Consider the following 16005-nt stretch of genomic DNA (forward strand, 5'->3'; position numbering starts at 1 on the left):
AGCCTGACAGTGTATCCCTCCTTCCTTTCCCATTGTCTTCCCTTTCCTTAATTTTTCCTTGCCTCATCCCCTAACACTGATAGGGCAGATTGAACCAGCATTGGTCTCTAGGGGTCAATCCTACCTCTGTCTCCCTGAGAGTGGTCCACTTTCAGTCTGACCTCCATGCAACTCTGATGTCAGCGCTTTCTCTGTGGAGAACAAAGGAAAATCAGCAAAACCTATGAGGGGAGTTGGAAGAGGTTCTGCACTGTACTCTTCTCAGAGGCAATTGTTTCAAGTAATCTTTCCACGGTTCTCTTCTCCCCAGGACTCCGCCACATGCAACATATGGGGGAACTACCCAGGAAGATTAAATAGAAATAAATAAGCTGGAGTCACAATTTCTGCAAGCTCTGCACTGTAACTCCACCTCTTACCTGTCTATTCAGTTGCCCACTTTCCCATGATGTACCTGACTTTCCCATGATGCACCTGTTTCATCAGAGACTAGGAAGCAGGAGATGCCATTATGGCCAGGTGAAAGTTAAGCTCCTTGTGGAGGTGCCAGGAAACTCCCAGAAAGCTTCGTGCACACTAAATTCCACCCAAGCTCCAGCTTGTTTCTATGTTCAATTAGAATACCGCTCCCTAGCTGATAGACAGGGGAGAGACTCTTTTTTTGTTTTTTGGCTTCTGGGCCGTGATTTTCAGTCCTTCTCTGGGTTCCTCCTGTGCTCAATCCTCAGAAGCAACTCTGTGACCCACTCAAGATGGTTCTCTCTCCGTGTGGGAGTGCCCAAACATGAATATATTCACTCTCTCACCTTTAAATAAATCCTGCTCGCACTTGTGCACTGAATATATGTCTCTGCTTTGAGTTAGTATCTCTGTGGGAGCAATAACTTGAAATAAAAATCGAGATACATATATCCATAATACCACACCCGCCACAAACTCTCCCTACATTCTCTGGAGCTGGCTCATTCTGAGCCAGACTCCCACAGCACACAGCCTTGAAGGTTGCCCTTAAAGACCCCAACTACTTCATTCTTTTATGATGCAAAGCAACTCAGTCTTGTCTTGATGTGCAGACATCCGAGAGCCTGGCAAGCAAAGACCCCTATCCAGAAGGCAGAGGGGGTTGTAAATGTAATCACTAGGCTTCCCTACCCCAGATGTCTCCCTACCCACTTCTTTTAATTTTTTTAAAGACTTATTTATTTATTTGAAAGTCAGAGTTACACAGAGAGAGAAGGCGAGGCAGAGAGAGAGAGGTCTTCCATCCACTGGTTCACTCCCCAACTGGCTGCAACAACTGGAGCTGCACCAATCCAAAGCCAGGAACTAGGAGCTTCTTCTGGGTCTCCCGCGGGTGCAGGGAGGCCATCCTCCACTGCTTTCTCAGGCCATAGCAGAGAGCTGGATTGAGAATGGAGCAGCCCGGACTCAAACCAGCGTCCATATAGGATGCTGCCACTGCAGGCGGCAGCCCTACCCGCTACACCACAGCACCAGCCCCTCCACTTCCTTTAGAAGAAGATAGATGCTGCTACTGCCCAATCAGAGTTTAGATGGTTTAAATGTAAAAAGACCAGAGTGATTTTTTTTTGGCAAATTGTAATGTGTAATTTAATGCTGAAATCATAATCATCGCTTCACTTCTAAATTCAGGACCTTTTTGTGTTCCTTATCCCAGTTTGTGACATCTCCAGCCAGAGAAGGACCCACCCCCTTAGAATCATCCTAATATTTCTCTGCCCCTCAGCCTATGTCCTATCCAACTCAACTGCCAATGAACTTGCCCTTAAATATGCTGAGAACCCACTTTGTGTATGTACCATTACCACCCAGTCTAAATCAACACCATCTCTCACCTCATCCTCCTAATCATATTTTTCATCCACTCTTCCTCCCTTTCAGTCTGTTCTCCATAAAACAAAATTTTCGTGAAAATTGCACAGCTGGGGGCAGGTGTTTGACCTAGTGGTTAAGATGGCTTATTGGGGAGCTGGCACTGTGGCATAGAAGGTTAAGCCTCCACCTGCAGTGTGGGCATTCTATATGGACGCCAAGTGGAGTCCTGAGTGCTCCACTTCGGATACAGCTCCCTGCTAATGCACCTGGGAAAGCAGTGGAAGGTAGCTCAAGTACTTGGGCCCCTGCACCCAGGTGGGAGACCCAGAAGAAGCTCCTGGTTCCTGGCTTCAGCCTGGCCCAGCCCTGGCCATTGCAGCCATTTTGGGGAATAAACCAGTAGATGGACGCTCTCGCTCTCGTTCACTCACTCTCTCTCTCTCTCCCTCCCCCTTTATCTCTGCCTTTCAAATAAATAAATAAATCTTCAACTAGTGTTTCTTGTTTTTGCTCTTTTTTTTTTTTTTTTTTTTGAAAGGCAGAGAGAGAAGGAGCAACAGAGAAGAAGGATTGAGGGATTGAGATCGTCTATCCACTGTGGTGTTTTTTTTGTTTGCTTTTTTTTGTTTGTTTGTTTGTTTTTTTGACAGGCAGAGTGGACAGTGAGAGAGAAAGAGAGAAAGGTCTCCTTTTGCCGTTGGTTCACCCTCCAATGGCCGTTGCGGCCAGCGCGCTGTGGCCAGTGTACCGCGCTGATCCGAAGGCAGGAGCCAGGTGCTTCTCCTGGTCTCCCATGGGGTGCAGGGCCCAAGCACCTGGGCCATCCTCCACTGCACTCCCTGGCCACAGCAGAGAGCTGGCCTGGAAGAGGGGCAACCGGGACAGAATCCGGTGCCCCGACCAGGACTAGAACCCAGTGTGCTTGCGCTGCAGGCGGAGGATTAGCCTACTGAGCCGCGGCGCCGGCCCTATCCACTGTTTTACTCTCAAAAATGCCCAAAACACCTCAGGGTGGGCCAGACCCCAACCAGAAGCCAGGAACTCCATCAGAGTCTCCCATGTAAGTGGCAGAGGCACAAGCACCTGGGCCATTTGCTGCCTCCCAGCTGCATTAGCGAAAAGCCAGATGGGAGGTGGACTAGCCCAGACTCAAAGCAGCACTTAAACATGGCTGTTTAACCTGCTGTGCCACAACTACCTGCTCCCAAAAATGTCAGAGGAACTGAACTTCAAATCTAGGCTCTTTTCTTTTTAGCTGTATGATTTGGAAAAGTTTACTTAACCTCCCTGTGCCTTAATTTCTGTATCTGCCAAACAGTAATAACAATTACTTTTACTTTGTGGGCTTGTAAGTAGTAACCGCAATTCCCTGAGCTCCAAACACTGGCAGATGAGCAGATACTGTGATAAGTGCTAGTCTCATTTAACCTCTAAAACAGGCCACGGCTTGTTCACAGATAAAGAACTACTGAGGACTAAATCTCAGCTGCTACTCTTTACCCCTTTCCTCAGAGTGGGGCCCTCATAGAAGTCTCTGCAACCAACATGAAGGAGCCATTGGACAGGAACCAAAGAAGCCCTTTGAGTCATGTCACTGACAGACTGGAATGTTCTTTGATCTGTTGTCACATTGAGCTGCACAAAGGAGGGAACAAGTTGCCTGGGTGTTGACCCACGAAGCTGCCCAGAGCCGGCTCTGGCAGGGCGTGTGCTTGCGACCCTTTGAGACCTTCTTGAAGATCCTGGCAGCAGCTCTGATGTTTTACTTGGGCTTTTTTTTTTTTTCTTTGATGCCTCTACGACTCGGGATTGGTTTTAGAAATAGAATTTCTCAGCATGTAGTCCTCCTTCCAGTTCCAGCCCACCAGAACTTCTCAGAATATGCATCAACGGCAGGATAGCTGTCAGTGACCCCCCCCCCCCCCGCAGTGTAAAGTACCCTGTCCCTGGGGGGAAGGAAAACCTGGCTTCGGGAGCCTTCGCTCCTGGGGTCTCTGGACTGGGTAAGTTTGTCTGGTCACCACTGCATTGCTTCTTTCTGGGTGCTGCTCTGACCACCTTTTTCCCCTGCTCTCAGACCCCCTAGAACTCTCCACGGCCAACAGAATAAAGGTCAAGCTTCCCAGCGTGTTAAGCAAGTTTCTTTATAATTTGGCCCTAACATCTTTTTGACCTCTTCTCACAGTGTTTCCCAACAGGACCCCAGAGGAGCAGACAGATTAGCGATTTCTGGCGCTGTCACACATGGACACCTTAAGTTACAAACTTCTGTGTCCTTGATTGTTGATTTGGAAGATACACACCCACCAACACGCATATACAAACATCACTCCACATTGACTTGAGGACACATATTCAGATACATTTAAAATATGTGCATATCAGTGAAAACCAACTCATGTTCCTCTCGTTCTGTCTCATTTTCAAGATATCTCCTAGAAAAGCTACCAGGAATATCAGAGACAACCAATAATGGAAACGTCAGGAATATTATTTGTAGAAAGGCAAAAGAAAAAAAAGAGCAGAGATTTTTTTTCCTCAATAAATGACCTTAATTCACTTATTGCACAGGCACATATGCTTGTGGCTCAAAACCGGGGTGGCTCCTGCTCACCCCTGTCTTCCTGACACTGAGCTCCCTTTCCTGGAGGCCACCAGTTACCAGCTTCTGATTTTTTGAATTCAGTGTACTCTTCATGCACATACAAAAATGTACATGTATTCTACACAAATGTTAGCATATAATTCTGAATGTTGCTTGTGTCATTGACAGATGTGTCCTATCTTTCTATATGAAGAGTTTGCTCATGAAAAATGACCTCAGCTGACTCTAGTCTAGTGGGGTGTGGAGGAGGGTTGGAGGGTGGTTGGGTAGCAGGTACCAAAACATAGTTAAATCAAAAGAATAAGTTTTAGGGTTCTATAGCACAGTCGGAGGTTCTACAGCTCGCAATATTGTACTATACAATGTATGAAGAACCAGAAGAGAGGAGCTCATAGGCTCCAAAGAAAAGCTAAACAAATGGAAATGCTAATAACCTGAACTGATCAGTTTAAGCTGTGTATATGTGTTGAAATATTGCACTGTATTCCATAAAAATGTGCAAGTACTGCATAATAGTCAACAATATTTTTTAAATGCAGGGGGGTATAAGGAGGTAGGCTGTCATCTGCAACCTCAAATGCCCTCTGCAGGTAAGAACTCACTGTCTCAAAATGAATGGAAATTCATTCATTTAGCCAACCCACTATTGATAACCATTGACGTTATTTCCAATCTTTTCCCTTTAAATTTTTTTATTTAATTGATTAGAGAGAGAACCAGGCAGGGAAAGGAGAAAGAGATAAACAGCTCTATCTGCTGGTTCACTCCCCAAGTACCCACAAAGGCAGGGCTGGGCTGAACCAAAGCCGGGAGCCAGGAACTCATTTTAGGTCTCCCAAAATGGTGGCAGGAACCCAATCACTTGAGTTCATAGTTCATGTTATCTGGAAGCTGGAGTCAGGAGCCAGAGCTGGGCCTTCAACTCAGTATTTTAATATGAGACAAGGGCATCTTAACAGCTAGACTAAACACCTACTCCTGAATCTTTTGATTTTACTGAAAGAAAATGCTTCAAAGAAAACTCTTGTGTGTATGGCATTTCTAGCTGTAGTAACAGTTTCATGATGCTCCAGTAATAATCTATGCAGCCACAGCCTCTGCCAACTCCACTGCCCTCTGGGTATAGCAACCACTGCCTCTGGTGCAGGAAAAGAATGAAAAAAAAAAAAAAACTGCATTGACAAAGAATGCTGGTCTAGAGCCTTCCTTACAGGGGGAGAAGGGCCACTGCTAAAGCAAGGGCATGCTGGGAGGTCTGTGAGATCCACTCTCAACTACTGCCTGCACTGCCTGCCTTCAGGGCTGAGACGTGTAACTTGATGAGTTTCTCTTCAGTATGAACATGTGTATCATGGCACAGTCTGAACTCCTTTGCAAAACTGACTTAAGGGTGGATTCATTTTAGAAACTCGTTTATTTCTAAAATGTGGGCAAAAAGATTCAAAGATGCTGTCCTCCATTGCTTTCCCTGTTCCTGCTTTTGCCACGAAAATTAGCCAATATATCGTTCAGATCTACTTGTGACAATTTGATTTTAGTTTACATTCATCTGGGCTTGAAAAATGACCACTACTCAGGCAGATTGATGCCTTCTGAGCCAGTCATTTCCAGCACATATTAATACATCAGCACTACCTTCAAGTAGGATGTCTTTCTAAATTATTCTTTTTTTCCCCTGCTGCTTTTTAAGCTTCATTTAAAAAAATAACCCTGTAACCATTTTTCTCAAAAATGTCTCTATAAAACATCCAGCCTGCTACTGAGGAGGCCGCATCTTCACATTTCAATTGATAGTTGCTCTTTTTTATTGTTTATTATTATTACTGCAGCATTTGAGGGTTTCTCATTGAAGGGAAAGTTTGATTATTGGGGAGATAGAGATTTCCATCTTTTAAGCTAAAAACCCCCCACAAAGCTGTAACATTTTCCAGTTGTGACTTTAGGCTGCAAGGTCACATGTTCTGGTGTATGCCCAGAAATGATAAAAGAATTATATTGCTTGCATGGGTAAGGATCTCAGAAGGCACACTCATTTTAGGATAATTCTATATAGATTTCATGAAGAGATGGTTTTGAAAGAGACAGAATGTAGAGACACCACAAGGTACAGCTGAATCCCTATTCCTAGGAGCGGCAGAGCAGCCACCAGAAGCAAAAAAGAGAAAGTTCTGAGTGAGCTGCCCCAGCGGAGCAGGGACCTCCTTCAGAGTGTACAACAGATGTAAGGAGATCCTGAGGGAGAGAACTGGGCTAGTAACACACCGCCACCGCCATCCCTCTTCCTTCCTGCTGACCAAACAAGCCCGTCAGCCTCTGCAGCTGAGAACAGGGCACAGAGTGGGTCTGCAGGGACAAATAGGACATAACTAAGACTACCCAACAGAAAACTAGGAAAATAGAGAAAATAAAAATAAGTACTCATAATCCAGCACCGTAACATATTGATATTATCACTGTGGCATGTTTTTTAATTGCAGCATGACAGTTTAGGGTTTGTTTTGTTTTGTTTTGTTTTTTGTTTTTGTTTTTTTTTTTTTTTAGTTTTATAACCAGAGAGAAACAGGCAGAGCTCCCATCTGCTGGTTCACTCCAAAGATGCTCAAATGGTCAGGGCTGGGCCAGGCTGAAGCAAGAGACAGGTGCTCATTCCAGATCTCCTGTATGGGTGTGAGGGACTCAACCACTTGAGCCATCACTGCTGCCTCCCAGGGTGCACATTAGCAGGAAGCTGGAATCAGAAGTAAAGCAGATGTACCGATGCCAGCGCACTTGGTAAAGTGGTAAGTATAAGTACATAACTGATCAAAAAGATAGGGTAAGTGTCGAAGAGATTTCACAAATAAGACCAGTGTAAGCAAATAATGAAGGATAGAATTAAAAGGGAGAGAATGATCCTGCGGGGGGAAGCAGGACACACAGCAGACTCATAGAATGGCAACCGCCCCAAACAGCACTCCAACCTCAGAATCAATCCTTGGGGCAATCGGATCTGGCTAAAAGGTACATGGGAGTCTCACAGGCATGGAAAGCCATGACACAGTGGCAAAAACAACCTAAATGAAAGATCCTGGTGAACAAGACCCCAGCAGAAGGAACAGGCCATCAAGGAGGGAGGCGCCTTTATCCGGAGGGAGGAAGGAACCTCCACTGTGATACGACCTTGACTAAACAAGTTCAGAGTTGGTGAACTCAAGGGGCTTCCATAGCCTAGACAGCTCATGGCAAGAGCCTTGGGTGATTGCTGACGTCATGAATAAGAGTGCCAATTGTTAAATCAACAACGGGAGTCACTGGGTACGTGCTCCCCACGTAGGATCTCTGTCCTTAATGTGTTTTACTATGAAACTTAAAAACAACACTACTAGTTGAACAATACCCTATACCTTGTGCAGTTGTGTGAGTGCAGCCTGTTGAAATCCTTGCTTAGTGTATACTAAGTTGATCTTCTGTATATGAAGGTAATTGAAAATGAAACTCGATGAAGGGCGGGATGGGAAAGGGAGAGGGGAGGGCCGCGGGAGGGAGGGAGGTGGGGGGGGCACAACAATACAAAAGTTGCACCTTGTAAATTCACATTTATTAAATAAAAAAAAAAAAAAAGTGGCCAGCGCTGCGGCTCACTAGGCTAATCCTCCGCCTTGTGGCGCCGGCACACCAGGTTCTAGTCCCGGTCAGGGTGCCGGATTCTGTCCCGGTTGCCCCTTTTCCAGGCCAGCCCTCTGCTGTGGCCCGGTAGTGCAGTGGAGGATGGCCCAAGTGCTTGGGCCCTGCACCCCATGGGAGACCAGGAAAAGCACCAGGCTCCTGGCTCCTGCCATCGGATCAGCGCGGTGCGCTGGCCGCGGCGGCCATTAGAGGGTGAACCAACGGCAAAGGAAGACCTTTCTCTCTGTCTCTCTCTCTCACTGTCCACTCTGCCTGTCAAAAAAAAAAAAAAAAAAAAAAAAGTAAAGCCAGGACTCAATTCCAGGAACTCTAACGTGAAATGTGGACATCCAAAGTAGCATCTTCACCATTAAACCAAATGCCTGACCTTACCACTATGATTTATTTCACTTTTGTATAGTTTAATAAATGTACCCCACAAATGTACACAGTTATTATGTGTCAATTTTTAACTTTCTAAAATAGATATACTCTTATGATCACAATAAAATGAAATCATTACGTAAAACAGAGATAAAGTATACATTGTATCTTATATTTTCTTTCTTTTTTACAAAAATTTATTTATTTATTTATTTATTTGAAAGTCAGAGTTACACAGAGAGAGAGGCAGAGAGAGAGAGAGAGGTCTTCCATCCACTGGTTCACTCCCCAGTTGGCCACAACAGCTGGAGCTGTGCTGATCCGAAGCCAGGAGCCAGGAGCCTCCTCCAGGTCTCCCATGTGGGTGCAGGGGCCCACGGACCTGGGCCATCCTCTACTGCTTTCCCAGGCCATATCAGAGAGCTGGATCAGAAGTGGAGCAGCCGGGTCTTGAACCGGCACACATATGGGATTCCAGCGCTTCAGGTGTTAACCTGCTGTGCCACAGCGCCGGCCCCAATATCTTATATTTTCTACTGAAATTATTTCATGAGCTTGTTGCAACTTCTTTTTCTTCATGATCATGACTTTTAAGTTTTATAATAGACTTTCATAGTGATTGCATCAAATCTAATATATCAGTTATTACACATTTAGTATGCTTCTCTTTATGTGCTATGACATGTTGAGATGTTCATCTCATATAAGCCTTTCCCCATGTTTTGTATTATTTCTTTAGGATCTACACCTTTAAGAATGAGAAGAGAGAGGCAAAGAATGAATATCTTTATGGCTCTGAAAAATATTTCTAAAACTGCATCACTGTAGAGTGTGGCACCCATGTGCAGGGCTACCAGTAAGAAATCTGGGATCATGGAACCCTCATCTACACTGGATATTATCACTTGCAGCATTTTTTTCTAACATACTAGGTAAGCACGCATTTTTGTTTATTTTTTCCTTTGGATACTAGTAGAGTATCTGTGTTTTACCATATGTTTGTTTACTAGTTGAATTTGCTGCTTAATTGCTGGCTTTCTACTGTATTCTACCCTGAGGGAATTTTTCAGAAAGCATGAACGTCACGGTGGTGAGATAGCAATTTCAAATGAAAGAGGCTAATGAATTGCAAGCTGAGGGTTTATGGTCACAATAACTACTTTTTGGAAAGTTTATAACTCTATTAGATTACCAAATTTATTCACCCCTTCTCTGTTACCTTTCTGGCTCCGTGTTCCAACATTTAAAATAACTGATACAAAACTAAACGAAGCCTGAATGATAATCATAATCAATTCACTCAATTGGCAATGTGATGGTTCAAATTCCTCTTCAAGAAATATTAGGGGTAGCTGGGCTTGACTGACTGAAGAGAGATAAATATAGATCCCTTATGGCCTAAGCTTTCATTCTTTTCTCCATTTCCTCACTTCATAGGCTATTTGAGAAAGTATTTTCCTTAACTTACCAGGCTTCAAGGTTGTGGAAACTTCTATTCATACCAGAGATTCTCAAACATTGGAAGCATCACCTAGGAAACTTATTAAAAGCACAGTTTTTGGTCCTCACTGTTGGACATTCTGATTCAGTAGATATGGGTGAACCCAGGAATCTACACCTTTAGAAGTGATTTCAAGCCAAGGAGTATCTATCAATCACACTTTGAGAAACACTAATATACTTCCTTGGGATAGGAAGTTTCCCTATACTGAAAATATTTAAGGTTGGAGCAGAAAAGAGGCCAGGAAGTGAGGGAAAGGAGTGTAGGCCAGCAACAGTTCCTTTTAAACCCATTCTCCAAAAGCATCAATGTGGAGGAAGCTGGGCAAGTGAGACCATGATTTGGTGAGAAAGTAGTCAGTGTGTAGCAGCAGTGGTCAGCAAAACAGAGGATTCCCTTCCATGCTTCTGAAGGATACATGCAGTAACAATTCATGGTGACACCATTTGGTGACATTTATATTTTCAGTGTTGTAGCACCTCTCTACACCTTGTTTCCTGACATCCTGAAATGTACAGCTGAGCTTCTGCACCAGTCTCCCTCTCCTCACAAAGTTTCAAATAATGTTTCAAATTCATGGCACACACAGATTCCTTGAGCGAACAAAAGGACTTCCCTTCTACACTGCTTTGACATCGGTACTAGACCCAGCAACTTACAGAACTGCTGGATTCCTTAAGACTTCTTCAAACCCTTCTAGATTCTATTCATGAAATGCCTGCAGTGGACCCTATGAGCAAACCACACTGTCGAGCTGTTAGAGGCAAAGAACACAGCCATTTGCAAATGCTTTCTGAGTGCAACCATCTGCTACTGTCAGCCCAATGCTACCATCTTGTGGTGTTCTAAGGAACAAAGACCCAAGTTTACAGATAGGAAGTTTTTTATTTTTCTGGGAACCATGTGAATCTATTGGTAGGTGAAAAAAAAAATCTTCACATTTCCTTGTCATGCCCTCCATCAACTTTGAATCTAGGTAGAATCTTCTTTGGAGAATTTTAAAAGTAGAATAGAAAAAAAAATTATACTCAAATAAGCACAGAAGCTTAGATCTTGGAGATCACCTTATAAAGAATGGCCAGGTGTTTTTCAAGACAAGTTCACCCAAATGCTAGCATCTTGATGCAATCAATCTGCTAAATTACTAAATAACATGTTACACATTTTTCATATGGTAACTGTGCATCCTGAAAATTCTCCTTTTTCTTGAAACGGAATCATTCCCAGGGAAAGATCTCATTCAATACTCTGCAGACACCAGCCTGCATTGCTCTGAAATGTGTTCCCTGGCTCACTTTTCTCCAGAGAATGCAAGTGTATGCAGGTGTATCTAGAGTTTTGATGTCTTCCCTTGAGCAAAGAAAAACCTTCTTCCAACTCTGAGTTAAATACCCATGGTACCTTGTCACCTTCTTGCATCCTCTCAGTTGTAACGCTTAACTGTCATCACTAAACAAGCATAAAACTTCTGAAACACAAAAATCTACCCTAGACAAGTCCTCAGCACAGATTGGGGCATTGTAGCAAACACATGAGCAGCACCCCAAGGTGGAGCCTGACTTTGGGAGCAAAGGAGGGGGCCTCTCGGAGAATGACCTCCAAATAGGAAAGTGGAAAAGCAGTAGCTGGCAGAGCCCACTGTAAATGATTTAGATGGACACACCAATTGTTAAATCAATAACAGGAGTCACTGTGCACTTACTTCCCATGTAGGATCTCTGTCCTTAATGTGTTGTACTATGAGACTTAACAGTAAAAAAGTCTTCAAACAGTACTCTATATTTTTGTGTCTGTGTGGGTGCAAACTGTTGAAATCTTTACTTATTATATATTATATGTAATATATAATATTATATATATTACTTAGTATATACTAAGTTGATCTTCTGTATATAAACAAAATTAAAAATGAATCTTAATGAACAATGGGATGGGAGAGGGAGTAGGGGATGGGATGGTCTGTGGGTGGAAGGGTGGTTATGGGGTAAAAAACCACTATGATCCAAAAGTTGTACTTTTGAAATTTATATTTATTAAAAAAAAAAAAGATGGACACACATGACTTCTCTAGCCCTCCAAAAGAGAATCTTTATCCTATGTCTGCATAGAGGTCGTGAGAATGGCATGCTGCCATGGCAGGCTACTTTCCTTGATTGCCTCCTGTGTGTGGGGCCAGGTGCTCAGTAAGGAGGGACCTAGAGGTGAACAAGACTGTTCCCACTCAGGAGCTCACAGGCTTGCCATTGGGATAAATGGTGCCCCATGGCAAGATAGAATGATGCTCATTACAGGAAGTATAAATTGATTCCTGCGCTGAAGGAGCACACAAGTCAGTGGAAGGCAAGCAAGAAAATCTCCCTGGTGTCATTCAACCCACCTTACTAAGGGAAAAAATAAGAGCTTTTGCATTTAAAAGTTCACCCATCATCTGTTAGAAACTGTCAGTGCCAAGACCACAAACCAGGTCTTGTGATCCCTTTTCCCAGAGAAACTAATAAAGGCTCAGGAGAGCAGCAGAAGATGGCCCATGTATTGGGGCCCCCGTCACCCATGTGGCAGATCCAGATTCAGTTCCAGGTTCATGGGTTTGGCTTGGCCCAGCCCTGATTGTTGCAGCCATTTTGGGAGTGAACCAGCAGAATGAAAAACCTCTCTCCCTTTCTCTCTCTCTCTCTTTCTATCTCTCTCTCTCTCTCTCTCTCTCCATATATATATATATATATATATATATATATATATATATAGGTGTGTGTGTGTGTGTGTATCCCTTTTCTCCCTCCCCCTATATATAACTCTGGAAGGAAGGAAGGGAAGGAGGGAGGGAGGCATCCTCCATTCACTATTTCACTCCCCCAAATGCCCAAAATAGTCAGACCTGACCAGGCTGAAGCCATGAGCCTGAAAATCAATCTAGATCTCACACATGAGTGACAGAGACCCAAGTACTTGAGTATCTCCACTGCATCCCAGGATGTTCATTAGTGGAGGCTGTATCATGTGCAGGCACTGCAGCTCAAACCAGGTACTCCGATATGGGATGCAGGTATTCCAAAAAGGATCTCAGCCACTGTGCCCACACCTCTGCTCCCAGTTTGTGATTTTCTGGTCCATTTGTGCTGCTATAAGAAACTGCCACAAGCTGGGTAATATATATACAACAGAAATTTATTTCTCACAGTTCTGGGAGCTGGGAAGTCCAGGATCGAGGCAGGGCAGCTTTGGTGAGCGATCTGTGTGCTGCCAAGATGGAGTTGTAGGTCAAGAAATAGGGAGGAAGACCAAGAGTACATTTCAGAAGATCATAAGTACAAACCAAGGTTTTCAGATTCAGGTGATTCTAAGTCTGAGAACTAATGGTTTAAGGAAAAAATCTATTTGCAATTGTATTGTGGTTTTTAGAATGTCATGAAAGCTGGGCCGGCGCCGCAGCTCACTAGGCTAATCCTCTGCCTTGAGGTGCCGGTCGGGGCGCCGGATTCTGTCCCGGTTGCCCCTCTTCCAGGTCAGTTCTCTGCTGTGGCCATGGAGTGCAATGGAGGATGGCCCAAGTGCTTGGGCCCTGCACCCCACCCCATGGGAGACCAGGAGAAGTACCTGGCTCCTGCCATCGGATCAGCGCGGTGCGCCGGCCTCAGCGCACCAGCCGCGGCGGCCATTGGAGGGTGAACCAACGGCAAAAGGAAGACCTTTCTCTCTGTCTCTCTCTCTCACTGTCCACTCTGCCTGTCAAAAAATTAAAAAAAAAAAAAGTCATGAAAGCTAAAAACTTAAGAAAACAAGGAAAGGCTTTGGAAACTATTAAACGTAGGAGTTCCACTAGTATTATTGTTAGATTCTGTCTTAGAGCCTCCAGTAATGAGTCAGAAAGTATTTAGTATAAAAACCTCACCACTATCTTCAGAAGCAACAGGTATCAAGAACAGCATCAGACTCAAGTGAATGTGATAAGACAGTTGAGGTATTTGGAGCTCATGAGTGTAGAGGTACCTACCTCTCTATCTTGGCCCTTTTCCTGAAAAAGCAATGATAAAAGATTCATAAAAAAGATACATCCTCTTTCCTCTGCCTCCTCTGTCCTGGCTAATCAACTTCCATTCTTGGCCAACACTCTCCCACCTGTTCCCACACTATCTTGGCTCTCACACAAGATACTAAACTGGCCAGCTCTGGACCTGGACCTTGGCCAAGGTCCTTGTTCTACGAACGGGGAAAGCCTGTTATTCAGCCACAGTAGAAGAAACAGAATCTGAAGGCTCAAGTAATCTGCTCTAAATCCCACAGTTGGTTTGAGCCAGAGAAAGATCTAGTTCTCTATAAACTTAATCCAAATCTCAGAATTAATACAAGAAACAAAATGAAAACATGGGAAGAAACAAAGTGAAAACATGGGAAGAAACAAAAGAGCCCAGTATGGAGGCAAAAGGATGAGAAGGAGCTGCCTAATGCAAAATATCCCCCATAATGAGGGTGAGATGACACAGAGAACCAAGAAGCAATAACACCAAAGACAAGGCCATCCTGATCCATATCACAGAGGCTGAAATTGAAGGGAATTGAAGCCTTTCATTGTGAGGCATTTCATCATTTTCTCAGTAATTGCATCAGCTCTGTAATTTCTCCCAAGTCGTCCCGGCACCAACTGTCTGTGATGTGGAGGTGGTGGGTAATGATGTTTGCCTCCAGGAAATTAAAGGCTCCTCTCCATAACTGTATTAGTCATCGACACTTGCTGCTGCGATTGATCTTGTAACCACTGTCAGATCTGGGCAGGGAAAGGATATGAAAATTCATATGCAGGAAAACAATCTTATCTTCTCTTTATCCAACTCTCTCTTTACAAGAAATATCTGCAAAGGTTTTTCTTCATTTCTAATTCGCTTATTAAGGGGCATGTTTTTGACAGGCTGGGAATATATCCTTCAGGTCCTGGAAACTATTTAGATTCAGAGAAAATTGTGAATTCTACCTAGGTTTTCCAGAGTTGCTCTGTTGAGATGCCCTTTACTTAAAAGAGTAAAAAAATGTTTTAAAATTGTATTTCAACATTTCAGGACACCCAGAAGGCAAGTAACGGTAGCACTGAAAAAAAAAAGGACTGTTCTTTTCCTTTGTAGAAGTTGCAAGGAAAAACGTGCACTCTGGTTCTGTTACTGCTTTACATCTTGGGCACTCTCTGGTGTTAGGGGTTAGGAGGTGCTGAGCAAAGCATTCGATAAGCACAGTGCCTCAGACAGAACCACTCAAAAAGATTAGCCTAGAGTGAAAAATAAGGACAAAATAGGCAAGAATCTCAATGAACAAGCACTATTTCCTAGGTTGTTCAATCCAATGGCCCTAAAGTCTCTGAAACTTACCATATTGCCACATTTTGTTTGCTTAAGATATGATGATAGAATTCTGAATGTACACATATATTCTTTGATCCAGAAATTTCAGTGCTAGGTATTTATCCTACAGGTAGACTTCACACACAAGAAATACTTTGTATAAATCTATTCATTATTATTTATTAGTGACTGCAAAAACATGAAAATGCATCAATAAATGAAAATTTAAATAATTGATGGTTCATACACAAAATGGAACACTATGCTGCAATTAAAAAGAATAAAGTAGCATTTATGTACTAACACAGAATAATTTCCAAGATACATTAACTGAATAAATTGAAGGTACACAACAATGGGTATAGTATGCAACCATTTATATAAAGTGTAGAAACATATATGTGTGTAAATGTACAGGATATGTGAGCAAAGATACAGCAGAAAAAGTGCCTCTGAGATGGAGAACTAGATAGGAATCTGTGCTAATCAATTGTTTTAACTGACTAACATAAGATTCAATGCGTAAGAATATAGTAAGACTAGAAACAGGCCGGCACCGCGGCTCAATAGGCTAATCCTCCGCCTGCGGCGCCAGCACACCGGGTTCTAGTCCCATTCGGGGCATCCGATTCTGTCCCGGTTGTCCCTCTTCCAGGCCAACTCTCTGCTGTGGCCCAGGAGTGCAGTGGAGGATGGCCCAAGTGCTT

This window comes from Oryctolagus cuniculus, chromosome 15, assembly GCF_051225735.1.
Source record: "Oryctolagus cuniculus isolate XC-2025 breed Fujian yellow rabbit chromosome 15, ASM5122573v1, whole genome shotgun sequence".
In the NCBI taxonomy this organism is placed as follows: Eukaryota; Metazoa; Chordata; class Mammalia; order Lagomorpha; family Leporidae; genus Oryctolagus; species Oryctolagus cuniculus.